Raw genomic sequence first — 14,270 nt, 5'->3', positions numbered from 1 at the left:
CCTTTGGAGAGAGAGAAAGAGAGAGAGAGAGAGAGAGAGAGAGAGACGTTATCACAGCAGCTTGATGCACCAGAATTCTGATAGATTGAACAAAATGCTTCCATGCTGAATCATTAGTTTCTAGAGTAATTCTCAGGATGGTTAATTTATAATGAAATATTTGTAAATATTTTCTTGTGGTCTGCATTGCTTTTTCTCTATCTAGGTTTTTTTAGATATAGCATCATATTGCATCAAAATAGCACTCAACTAAACTACACCCAAAAACTGTATCACTGCACACAATAGATGTAATGTCACAAGCCCTTCGTCATTAGTAGATGCACACTGTTTTCTGCACAGTGAGATTGTTTATGGGTGTAGTTCAGTAAAAATTGTGAGGAGGCAGAGTATTGTAGCTGGCATGTGATGTTCGAGGTAGCAAAAAATCCCCACAACACAATCTAACATCAGTCTATTTAATTTGTTTCCTAAGTGACACAGTGTTCAGTAACAAATTACATTTAATTTGGAGGTTCAGGCCCCTTCCACATCATTGGCTGGCCTGTCAATATCTCTGGATTCATTCATCCAGCTCCACCTGGGAAAGAGACGGACATGTGTGTTTACACTAGATTCTATTCCCTGAGGCAAACACACATCCTCACACACACACAGTATTATACTCCTCTTCTTGCTGTGAGCAAGCCAACCTTGAGGAAGCAGGTAAAGCTGAACAAATGTAGGACATTAGGCAAACAGAAGCAGCTCATATTACCCCACACACACACACATATTAGTGTGTACGTATTTTTTAATATTATTGAGGCTAACTTTAAGACATAAATGTTAGAGAGCAGTGAAAGATAAAGGCTGTGGACAGCTCTGGATTCTGTTTGTTTACTACAACCCTGACAGCATCAGCAGTTTCCTATTGGTTCCTATTGTTCCACTGACACAGATAAAGCGAGAGAGAGAGAGAGAGAGAGAGAGAGCGAGCGACTGGTCAGCATAGAAGGCAGCAGAAAGGACAAGCCTGGCAGTTCAGGTGGAAAGAATCTATACACAGCTCATTTATGAATTAGTCTTATATATTAAACATTCCAACCTTCCATAAAATCATCCTTGTTGACTTGTGAACACCTCTACACACTCCACATGCACGCTCGCTGCTAATGACTAGCCCTGCCGCTGCCCTGCTGACCCCTCATCAAAGTGACAATAAGGCAGCAAGACAATAAGATGAGAGAGGTTGCTTAGGGTGACCAGATAAAGCGATGGAGAGATCAGGATTGTGACAGGAGGACAACGCAAGGAGCGTGGAGGTGGAGGGAAGAGGGAAATTTTAAGCAAAAAAGGTGTAGGCAGGTTGATAGCTGCAGAGCAACAGTCAGTCAAACTGGACAGATGATTAGGATAAGAGGGAGAAGCAGCTGTGTCCGTCATTCTGTCTGCCTTCAGCTTGAAGAACATACATTATCATCTCATCGCTGTACTGTCAGCAGTCTACTCCTGGACCACACACACATGTAAGAGCACACACTGTCACTCTGTGCTGATAAGATGTCCATTACTCATCCTTTGGTCTGACAGACAACATATTTTCAGAAACAGAGTCCTGGCGCCACTTTAGCACCCCTTCCATTTTTATTACATTATAATGTCACCCCTTCTATACATTAAATCGTTAAATCAGGCTTTAATTGTTCATGTAGCAAGAAAAGTGACAAATATTAGCACATTTCTGCTAGAAGCCTCAGAAACTCACACAAATGTAAGCCTCACATCACTAAGAGACCATCATTTAAAAGATCCTTCATCGTAAACAGAGGCATTCACTTTCTGCACACACACTTTGGCAGAGAGAAACAATGACTGACCTCGGTAATAAACATTGTAGCTCATTGTATTTCAAGTGTTTATCTCACTGTAAGCACACACATGCACATGTACAGATTATTAGCCTTGAGAAGGCTGAATTAGGCTGAATGAGATGGAATAAAAGAGACCAAATATATAAATATGTATAAGTTTAGACGTTTCTTCAAACCAGACTGTCGGGAAGATCCTGATCTTTTTGACAGGAAGCAGATCTTTCTCACTGGATTATTTTGTAACCTCAGAAGTTCGACCTCATCCCTTTTCAGTGGGCTGTTATTCTTACCTTTGGGAGGTGTGAATGTCGGATGCTTTGCTGTCAGCTTCAGTGTGACGTGTGTCCTGGAAAACACAGCAGAAAGACACTGTAAACTGGTGGCTTTTGTATAAACTGCACAAAGAGCCTTAGGCAGCTTTCACCTGAGCCATTTAACCTGAAACTTGGATCACATTTAGTTCCTGAAATTTTTTTTAATGACAACATTCTGCAACGTTTTGCCATTTATTCTCCTGCACATTCACAGAGCCTTCAGTCATAGCCTCCCTGTCTTCTTCTCCACCACTGTCTCTCTCCCCCACCTCTGCCTCCATCCTCTTGTCTCACCCAAGGTCTTGCTGAATAAAAGGAAACGGCAGATTAGCATTCGCCTACACACAGGCTGCTGCAAGGCCACTTGCTAAGACTCCCCAGAGTTAATTAAGGTGAAGCTGTTATTAGTTCGGAGCTGTATGTAACCTACACAAACATGTAATCTATAAAGGCTCTCCCATCTGCATCAACGTCATCAATTGTCAGTAATAGAAAGGGGTGTTTTTTTAGTCTCTGCTTGAACCCATGATCTCTCAGGATCTGCTTCAGACACTAGCTTTAACCCAGCTTGATAATTTGATGTGTAACAGCATCCTGGGAGATGTTCAGTTGATCATGATGGACTCAATCCACCACAAACAGCACAATCACAGCTGTTTTTAAGGCAAACTTGTCACTGCCTATTACAGCTAGACCCTCTAGCTGAATGTCTGTTGTCACTAAACACCTCCCTGGCTTAGTTGATCCCTGCAGCTTTTTTTTAATATCTCACAGATGGTTTCACTTATTAAATAGAAAAGTAAATCAACAGAATGTCAATGTCTGTCTGACATCAACAATATTACCCAGCGAACAGCCATTCCTGTCACACACAAACACACACACTTATGAAATCTGAGCGACAAAGAGGCCGAGAGAACACGTCGGTTATCAGCTGCTGTAGGAAATTAAAGGGATGGTCCAGTGTTAATATGCAGATATGCAGATTGGTGATAGAGGCCTCTCTCACCGTCTGTCAAACGTGCCCTCTCGCCCAACACACACACACACACCTAGGTTCAGGTACAGAGTGTGTGTATCAGTGTGTAGCAGCAGAAGGGATGAGCAGGTTGATTAATCTCTGTGACATGAATACCAAATCAGAGGCTAAGAAGTGTGTGTGTGTGTGTGTGTGTGTGTGTGTGTGTGTGTGTGTGTGTGTGTGTGTGTGTGCGTGTGTGTGTGTGTGTGTGTGTGTGTGTGTGTGTGTGTGTGTGTGTGTGTGTGTGTGTGTGTGCGTGCGTGCGTGCGTGCGTGCGCGCAGACAGGAATGATTGAGGCTCTGATGATGACGATGATGGGTGTGTGCGAGTAGATCACATTTCAGGCAAATCTATGGCACAAAAAGCTCTGAGTGTATGTTGTTTACTGAGACAAACAGGTTTCTCTGAAGATTCAACAGTCCCATATTTTTAGTTTAGCCTCTCAGTTTGCTTTTTACAAGTGCTACTAGTGTTAACCATTACTGAAACTAACATCAGCCCACAAAACCAATCAGTACTGCCATCTTGGTAAAATATAACCATATAGATTCTATCTGATAAAACCTAGGTCTGCAACCTTTTATATATATATAATTGTTAAAGTAAAAATTCTAGTGATTCTTTTGTTGTCGCCAGTTATGTGAATGGGATGCGACACACACACAGAAAATACCTCATACTCCTTCATGTGCACCACTTCTTTGAGCTAAGCCTCCCATTATACACACTCTGTGTGCAGCAGGAAAACATTTGCGTGATTCTTTAAAAACTTTACTGACGGCAGGGAAAATAATAATAATGATGCAAAGTTGTACCAGAGAAATTTCAAATGTCATTAACACATAGTTTCCATATGTTTCTTAAAAAAGCTGAAAACTCCAAAAGCAGGAAGTAACATGACACATTTAGAGGAGCGGTGAGAAGAAAGTGAGTCCAGGCTGCAGTGTTGTTATTACAGATTGATATACTCTTCAGCTTGGCTTTATTCAAATGGCTCACCTCTTAAAATCAGATGCTCAAAGCTCTTTTGATGACTACTTTGAGCTGAATGTGTGTTATTACAGGTATTACATGAAATTGCCCGTGTTAGGTGAAGGGGATTATGGTGCTTATGGGTCAATACTTCCTCTGAGCTGTTTGGCTGCCGGAGCTGAGGAGCGATTAGGTTTGTCTGTCAATTCGACTTCATAGAGGCAGTTATCACACGGCAGAAGCAGATACACATAACCACCACCTACCAGAACATACACGTGCAGTGATTATGGCCTTAGGTATATCAGGCCCATTCAGTATGCTGAGAGGTGTCAGATCTGGTAGAGCAAGGGCCCGTTCCTGCACTCCGTTTGTTGGCAATAGGAAGGGTGACAGGTGAAAGATGGAAGTGTAGCACTAAAGTGATGACTTGATAAGCTAAAATGTCAGAAAAATACTAAAGGTATTCATCAGTTTACTGATTATTATTTCACTTAGTTCCATTTTCCTGCGAAATGACTTTCCTGTGAAGGGAAATTACAATGAAATTTCCATTTTTTTAACTTTAATTTCTCCGCTTTTCCTAGAAATTTAGATCATGTGGTTCAAACCATTGCATTTTTTTTCTTTTTTGCATAAGGCTGACTTAAAACAAGAAATATGCAGAGGTAGAGATATGCAATGTTTGACTTAGAGGCCTATAAAATATTCACTATTTGCATCATCTTTTAAGTGTAATAAACAAATCCACCATCATTACTAAATCTATCAGTTTGTTGGCAGACAGCCTCATTAAACCACTGTGGTTTCTCTATAACTTTTCCACATTTCCTGGTTGAATCATTGTGACGCTGTGTGCACATTTTTCTATATAAGCATAATATAAACAAGTGATGTTACAGTGGTGGTGTTAGCTTCACATATAATTTTCCAGAACCATTTTTATCAGCATTCATGTTAAAATAAAGTTTTAAAAAGGGTCTATTAATGTTTGTTTGCAAGTTTCTCTTGTATTAACATGGCAGAGCAGAGTGATGCTATATGGTGGCTGAGTCAGGCTCACAAGGGGCTGAGGATTTCAACTCGGTAATTTCCACTTTACATTTGTGTGGGTTAATGAAAAAAAAAAAAAAACCCTGAGCCTAATGGGATTTGGTGATAAGAAATTACCAGTGCGGGGTCCTTCTCCTTTGTTCTATAGCTGGGGGTTCAGTGGCTGAGCCAATAAGAGGCAGCTCAGGGCCTTGGTTACCGTAGAGACGGGAGAACACACGCCATGGCGTCACCATGGTAAACAGGGGAGCTGTTTGTCAAAGTTCTTTTGACGCACAAGTACACAGTACTGTACATGGCGCTGCAGCTGTGTTTCCTGTGAAATAATAGCAGTTGAACTTTTATTCAGAGAACGTAAACAGATGCAGAAGAAGGAAAATGGTTCAAATGGCTGAGCTCATATAATTTCTGCTGTTTACAATTCTTTGACATTTATTTACACAATTATTAGGCGGAAATAAGGCTGTAATTTCCTGTCATTAGATGAGTAAAATATAAAAATAATCTGACCAAAGTCATGTTTTGGGATTTTTTTCAGGTGAGGCTTTTATGCTGTACTGCCTCTATTCAGACTTTTTTCCCCCAAATATACTGTTTTTTTTTTAACTCGGAGGCCGCGGCGCTGAGCTGAATAACGCTGAGACAACAATAGGAGAGAGAGACAGCACAGCTAATGGGCAAGTGAGCAAAGAAAGAAAAGAAGACAGAGAGGGGAAGTGAGAGAGAGAGAGAGAGCGCTGCTGCTTGGCTTGCCCGCTCCTGCACTGCGTCAGCTCTATGGCAGAGTGGAAAACAAGCAAATTACAGAGCACTGCCACAGAGACAGTGGCCTTGTCATCTCAACCTGCCAGTAAGGATTTCCTAAATTACCAGTAGTGCACTGGAAGGGCTGCCCTATAGCTTATCTGCCACTCCAGCAAACAGACCGTGTTCTTTCTATGAAGGTTAGAGCACCGTGGAACATGAAGCCAATAAGGCGGATATCATGCATCCAGTGCTGTCAGGTGCTCTGAGCTCATCAGGAACATCGGTCAGAGCTGATTACACATATATATATATATATATATATATATATATATATATATATATATAACTGTGTGTATAGAGACTTCTGTGGCCTCCTGGTTACGCAGTCAACAAGTTAAGAGAGTGAACATTCACTTTAAAACAGAATATTGTTGCTGAGAGTGGATGCAAGTAATGTCACTTAATAGGAAAAATGAATGGGCCATGTAAATGTAATGATCAAACATACACGTGCACACACGCAGGCCTGCAGTAATGACATTTAAATGGCTCATTTGAAGATAAAAGGCCCGCTGACATCAAATGGATCCTTGTTATCATAATAGCAAACAACTAACAAGGAATGAAGCTGCATAAAAAGACATGCCTCATATTTGTCTGCGTGAATACAATAACTAGGCAAACAAATGTTGTTAACCAACAGCGATCTAAACTGTCTATTCACATGGACACATTGTGCGAGTGTTTGCCAATTTAGGCTGAAGGAAATGAGTGCACAGCTCTGTGGAGGTTTTCAATTAATTTCTTTAAAGAAGCATGACAAAACATAGTGTTGTATTATAAAGGCTGAATTTTGTCAGCATTGAAATCCAGATTTGAATAGGAGATTCATTAAAGAGAGGTATTTTTTTAAACAGATTAACACTTTGAATGGCTGTTTGTGACACTTTCAGGGAGTCCCCATTTATTTTTCACCCAACAGCCACATGCACAATGTAGCTGTTCCATTTTAATAACAAGCTTTTGTCTCTGGAGTTTTGTTGTTTAAACTTTAAACGTTAAAAGTTTTTTTTATTGGAAACATTCTTTTTATAAGGACCATCCTCTGACTCCATGGTTACGGCCTTCAGTGCCACCATAGACACTGAACTTATTCAGAGCTTGAATACAAACATCTCCCCTATAGCTTTAAGGCAAGAGCCATAGGTGCACATATAATAATAATAACTTGCAGCCTCAACAAATCAAAAGATTTGAACCCTTCCACAATGAAGTCTTCCTCTCCTTTCATCTTCCTCATCAATCACATCCTTCCTTCTCCTTCTCCTCTCTGGGTCTTGCTGTAATAGGCAGGTAATTCCCCCCTATTACAAAGACAGTACATTAGTCTCTGCCTGCACTATTTACACAAGTTAGCAGTCCAACCAAGCCATTTGCAGAGGATCATTTTAGCATGTGGTGTCCTGATACGCTTGGGAATTCCAAGATGAAATGACAGCTTGAATGCATTGTGTGTGTGTGTGTGTGTGTGTGTGTGTGTGTGTGTGTGTGTGAGAGAGAGAGAGAGAGAGAGAGAGAGAGAGATCAAGGCAGGATCTCACAATAGCTCCTTTTAAAAGCCCAGCTCAAGATATATGATACTATTAAGATTTTTGGAGTGCCAATTACTCCACCACTACCTTAAGTGGCATTCTAGCCATTCAATTTTGATACATTATGAAGATGGTTTCATATATTATGCCGAGATCTTTTTTAAGATGTTCAGCAGCTGACGGAAAGACCTCAAAGTGCTGCAGGCAATTTGATAAAATTATCGATGCTCGCTCGTTTGGCTGCTGCTGCTGCCCCTTTTTCAGGGAGTGATATGGTCTTAAATGAGAGCATTCCTCCTTTTCCCACCTGACACTATCTTGACAGCATTTACTGCTAACAATGTGAAATCTATGATATGGCCTGACATCAGTCTAACACGCTTCAACACGGTAAGTGAAGACAAAGCAGTTTGTCTGTTGTACAGGAGGCAAACATCTTCCGCCATCTTTGTTAAAACTGGTTCTGTGATTTTGAGTGTGACCCTGACATCCTCCTGTAATAATGTAATCCTTGATAGGGTTTCCCCATCATAAAAAGGGGTGGGATACACCCTGCACCATCTCCCATGGCAGTATCAGTGGGACATTGTCATGCCCAACAAAAGGCCTTATCTCCCTTTACCCTTTCAGTCTGGGTGATTGGCCGTGAGAATGAGGAGAAAAGGCCATGTCCTCACCCGAGTCACCACAAATGTCAGCCACCTCCCTATCTCCATGCAGCCAGCGTGTGTGTGTGTATGTGTGTGTGCATGATAGGTGATCTACAACAATCATCTGCTGCCAGGGCTGCAGAGGCCGGAGAAAACGTCCTGTCACTGTCATGAAATGTGGGGGCATAACGCTGTGTTGAGGCTGTAGCAGCACAAGACTCGTGTTTGCTTCCAGTTGTCAAACATTTAAATCTTCTTTGCTGAACTTTTCTCTCTCTCTCTCTCTCTCTCCTAAACTTTATTTTCTTGCTCTCATTTTCTTGAAATGATGCTCTAAAATCTCATTCCTGCCGTCCATAATGTGACGCTCGCTCTTCATGAGCTTTCCATCACTAATTGAAGGATCATTTTAGCCACAGGATATGGCTGAAGACACTAATCAAGACCTTGTTAAGAGTCGTTAAGGGACAATTGGCCATAATTCCTCTAATCCACTGGATATTTAATTAATTAACCAGCAATTAGAGACCAACAACTGTACAGCTGGCATGTTCAAACCAGACAGCCAATTTTGGATTGGCTCTGCAGTGCCATTAATTAGTATTTGAAGTAATTTTGTGAGTAATGAGTCCTGCTGTGCTTAAGGCCAGGGGGACACGAATTTAAGTTCTGGGAAAATCAGTGCTACCTGGGATGGGGTGTAACGCCTACAGACTCTGATCAAAATATTCAGGTTTAAGTGTCTCCAAGCTTCACGGGACGTATAAAATTGTCCTTTTTTCACTGTCAAGGTCCACAACTCTCGACCATGCACGGATAATAAATCCTCTAACTTTGGTGTCACTCAAACTTCTCTGACTCCTTCTTAAATGCTAAGATTCAATTCATAAATGTGCTAAACATGGCTGCACAAACATACACATTTGTAGTCTAGAGCCGTTTCCTTAACCATCACCCTGACTAACAGAATATGATCTGGTAAAAATAAATAAAAAAGCATAATTTTTAATATGCAGCCTGGCTGAGAACCAGAGGGTATCAGTGCAGCTGGGTCACCAGCTGAAAGGACGAGCGGTAAACAATGAACAGACAACAGCAGGGAGAGGCAAACAAGTCATTTGAGTGTGTTACTAATGTGTCTCTGCAGCAGGTGGGAAATCTATTACTGCCGTTTTTTAGGCTCCTCTCAGCAAAAACAATTAGAGGAGGAGGAAAAACAGAGTGAGAGTGTGTGAGGGGAAGACGGGGACGGATAAAGAGAGGCTACAGAATCAATTAGTCTTGTTAGGAGCAAGTTCAGCTCACACACACACACTCACACACACACACCTGCCTTCCCTCCCATGCAGCGAGGGCCACCCGCAGACCGTACACTATCACAAAAGAGTGGAGAGAGGCGGCGGCCTGTCTCCACTCTCTCTCCATTCTCCATCTCCCTTTCTCGCTCCACTCGCTCTGCCTGCTTCTTAAAAGTGCGGGCTTCATCAGCCCCCCCTGCAGAGATCATTCATCCACATAGTAACACACACACACACACACACTGGGGCTTTTTTTTAACGCTAATTAGAGCTCAGACCGCCTGCCCAATTATTACCAGCCGTGCTCTAATTAGGACTTATTTAAAGTGCGCGTCAATTAGTCTTAAACATCATTGTCTGCTTGAGGGAGCTGGACCGGTTAACACTTCGTGAACCAGAGGCTGAGCAGAGGGTCTCACACACTTCAATAGTTCGGGTCAAGCTTCATTTCATAGAATATCTGCTGCAGAGTCATGGGATGGAGACAATCTCATGGCTGTTCACAACACAGACGTGAGCACAGTTTTTTATGTGACAAAGTAAAATTGGAAGTTTGTTAGCGTTTGAGACTAAATTCTAAATCTTAAGTTCTAAAATCTGCAGTTCTTCACATGGCCACATGAGGCTGGCTCCTAGAGTGAGTAATTTCCTTAGACCTCCATGGACCACCTGCATTTTTGTTTACCTTCCTGTTTCTAGATGTTTCTCCACCCTTTTGTTATTTTGATATGTTCCTCCTTTTTATTCCCTCGCAAATAACTGAAATGTAAGTTATGTTTCAGTTATTCAGCATTTAGGCATCAATAATATGTATCCCAGAGATTTTATTTTGTGACCAATAGCTGAATTTTCTTTTCTCTGACAAAGATGACTACAGTTCTACTGAAAGTGCAGATTCATAAATGGCACCAACATGACGGCTAATGTTGCTCCAGTACATGCAGGGCTGTAGTAAGTGCATCAGATAGTTGTAAACTCCCTTCCCTCGCTCCTCCTTCCTCCCTCTCTCCCTCCTCAGAGCAGTAATCTGTCTGTCAGTGTGTTGCCAGTGGTTCTCTGTGGGCGGCTGTCTGTTTGAGGCTGTTTTAATTAATTTTCAATCAGAGCAAAGTAAATTCATTAAGCGCTCACAGCTCTATTTGAAGCCACACACACACGTGTGCACACACATACACATCTGTGAGCATGTTCTGTTTGCAGCGGTGAGCATGGAGCTATGATTGTGATACGCACTTGTGGGCATGGCCACCCTCAAAACAAATAACACAGGCTTTAAAGGTATAAACTACTGGATAACACTCTTTTAGTCACGCTTAGTATATTTGCTTTATATTGATCATTTAAATATGTAAATTGAGACATGTTGACATCATAGCACAATGATTCACCAGGAATTAATGGCTAACCCTGCTCTGTCTGCTGTATAGTGTGACACAGATTGAGACCAGAAGGAGAATTAGCACCTTTAGGCATTTTTTACCACTGTAAGAACTCTACAGTCAACAAAATACTATTTAACATTTAAAAAACACAACAAAGGAAGAGGAGATGGAAACGTAAAGTTTGTTGATGTGTTGATTTTGCAGTTCCTTCAGTGGAAAAATCACGTGATTTCAACTAAAACTAATTGCAAAATTCCAATATTAGCTATCTTTTTTAAACTGTAAACAGCTTGAACAAACCTAAATTATAATGGTGGGTCTGAAAGAATGTTCACAGACAGATGGATGCAGTAGGTGGGAGGCTGAAGAGGGAGGTGGGTTTGGTTTAAAGGGAGGATTTATCACCAGGCCTAATCTCTCCACAAACCAAGCAGATCTCCTCTAAATGCATAGATCCACACACACCGGTATGTATATTTATTTCTGTCTCCTCAGCCTTGTTCTTGTCAGTAAAAGTGGCAGATTGGAAAACAATGTTGTCAAGCAAAAGAGAGGAAGAAAGCAGAGTGAAAGAAGAAGAATGATTGGGGCTTGAACGGATAGAGAGAAGAGGAGGAGAGTCTTCTTGGAAGGCTAAAAGGATTAGCCCTCTCATCTCTCCTGGATCACAATGTTTCCTGGGCTATGTTTGATCAGCGATTGTGTGTGTGTGTGTGTGTGTGTGTGAGATGTTTGCTCTGATATTGACGCTGCCACATCCTGATCCTATTACACGGCAATAAACATCAGCTACCAACATGGGGATTATGGAGAGTGTGTGGATATGTGTGCAACACTCATGGTTTTTGGCTGGACCTCTTATAATCCCCAGGAAATGACACACCAACACACACATGCACAGTAGCACAATTTACTGTACTGTAAACTTTTGATGCCAAAAGATTACAGTTTCCTTTTAGCTCCCCATTAAACAGAGCTGTAAAAATATGTTTTAGATTATGTTTTTTTAAAAATGTCAAATTAAATTCAGTGTCCTAAAATATTAGCCCTTCTGTTGTTGTGAAAGTTGTTTTTTAAAGATATGTACTGATGTTTGCATGCTAACAAGCTAGCCGTGGAGCTAAAATAATACCACTAGATGGTGTAGTAAGTCAGTATAGAGGCCGTAATTGGCTAAAAACAAACCGTAATTTAGTGCTAGTTTCTAGTTATCATCCATAGTGATGTATCAACTCAGCTAATGTTTCATTTAATCGCTTTTATATGCCCAAAATATGCCCACATATGTGCACATCCTGGAGGAACATGGCTTGTTATCGCAGAGCGTTTTTCTTTTAAACAAATTGCTCCTTTAAAAGCTCGTGGACTTGGCTGTTTGTCAGCTTTTTGGCTCTGTTGACCCCCAACAACATCATGTACAAAAGCCTACTATAAAAGATGAAATAGCATTGCAGAAAGGATGGGAACAATAAGCTCCTCCAACATGATGACATTTGATTGTGAGGTAATACCAGCAGGCTCTCTGTTGCACCCTCATACAAACAAATACGGCACAAAAGCCACTCAGCACAAGTGACGTGAAGCTGTCTGATCAAATATTGAATTAAAACCATTAAGATCGCACATGATTTATAAAAATATTATAAACGGATTGCACGATATATTTCTTAGTGTAATTTAAAAAAAAAATCTCTATTCTATAATTTCTATCCACCTCCCCTCCACGTCCTCCCCCTTTCCCTCCCATCACCTTTCTTTCTTACAGAAAATCTAAAAGGCTGACATGCAAATAGGGCTTATTAAATCCTATTAGGCCGTCTGTCACGAGCCAGCAAAAAGGGGGAGAGAAAGGGGGGAGGGTGGGGGGAATGAGAGAGAGGGAAGGACCAAAAGATGTCAGAATCAGAAAAGAGTGATAATGAGAAAAACAGTGAGAATGTGATGAGGGGATTCACTTATTTTACAACCAGCTGCAAACCACTGTGTTATTTTCAGAAGTGAACTCGGTCCTACTTTAATATTTTTGATGGTGACTGAGTGCATGTGTGTCTGGTTGTTAGCATGTCCACTTTTTTGTGGTGCCGACAAACACCTGTGACTGCTGCAGAGTCCCATCCCAACCCAACTTTTCACAAATTCAAGCAGCACCAGGTATTTTCTCTCTTATTAATCATAGTACTCATTGTCTTGTCTTGGCACCCAATTGGTCCACATGAGCACAACACTCAGGGCAACATATTACAGGTTATTACTCTCCTCCCTCTCATCCCTCTCTTCTTCTCCTCTCTCTTTGATTTTCTTTTCCAATGATGAGACTGAGAGGAAGAAGGCCGCCTTTCTCCCGCCTGTCAATTATCCTCTGTCCGTCTCTGCGTCCAGCTTAATTGGCGTTTGGGAGACGCTAACGTTGTCCCAGTGGGCTCGGCCAGGACAATGGAGGCCCATATAGCTGACCGGCCCTTGGCTCAGCCCAAATTGAATTGGAAATCTTCCATCTTCTCTTTAGCATAACAAAGAGGGTGCAGGGATTTTAGACAAAGGGGCTGTTTTAATGGAGAAAATCAATCTGGAGGAGCGAGCGGCGGCTTTGTCTCCCATCAGCTGTACAGGTGTGTCTCACTCACAGCGGCCTTAATCAGAGGTGGCAGGGGAGAGATCTGAGAGCTGTAACACACTTTTGTCATTTGGACAGTATCTTAACAGTAGAGAACGATACTGTGAAGTGTGTATGCGCCAAAGGACTGTGGGAAAGCATGTTGTCTCTACTGTAAACCTGCTTCTAAAAGCATGGAATGGAACAGTACACTAAGATTAAAGATCTGACTGAGGGATGATGTTTTTAGTCATACCAGCTTTTTTAAGACTGCAAAAAACCTCATGCAGCATGTGCAACATTGAGTGAGAGGGATATAAAAATGGACCATCTTTTTATGAAGGACCCAAAAAAATTGAAAAAGTGAGTGAAATTAAAAAAGATTTGGAGAGACAAGTGTGTTGTCACAGTGAGAAGAGAAGGCAGCAGATCGCCTGGAGCAGAGAGGAGACAGTGACAGAGAGCTTACTGTCCTGCTGCTGTCGGTCATTTTTACTTCATAGGCTGCAAAATGGTCCTGCCATGTATGCCATCCGTCTCATCATCCCCTGATTTGAGCCTTCTGAATGGGCCTCCGTGCTGTGTTTCCATCTTCCCACCACAACGTCTCTCGGGAAAGAGGCTGTAAAAAGATGCAGATAAATCAAAAACTTTCACAAAATGTGAGGAAGAAGAGGCTAAATCAATTATTGTTGACCGGTCAATCTTCAGATGTCATCTTTAGTCCATCTTCTACTTTCTGTGCACCCCCAAAACTGCTCCATTTAATTCTAAATGTCTGACTGAGGACTTGG

At 41.6% G+C, this 14,270-nt stretch overlaps 1 long non-coding RNA gene across 1 annotated transcript; it reads right to left on the bottom strand.

Moving 5' to 3' along the window:
- Window positions 1-512: 512 nt before the first annotated feature.
- LOC114432220 (uncharacterized) lies at window positions 513-13,972 on the bottom strand. Its single transcript, XR_003670236.1, has 3 exons — window positions 13,946-13,972; window positions 2,144-2,199; window positions 513-580 (listed from the first exon to the last, which is right to left on the bottom strand). It is a non-coding gene; the product is annotated as an uncharacterized LOC114432220 (long non-coding RNA).
- Window positions 13,973-14,270: the final 298 nt, after the last annotated feature.

This window comes from Parambassis ranga, chromosome 2 (assembly GCF_900634625.1).
Source record: "Parambassis ranga chromosome 2, fParRan2.1, whole genome shotgun sequence".
In the NCBI taxonomy this organism is placed as follows: domain Eukaryota; kingdom Metazoa; phylum Chordata; class Actinopteri; family Ambassidae; genus Parambassis; species Parambassis ranga.
This window is presented reverse-complemented; position numbering and strand designations above follow the sequence as displayed.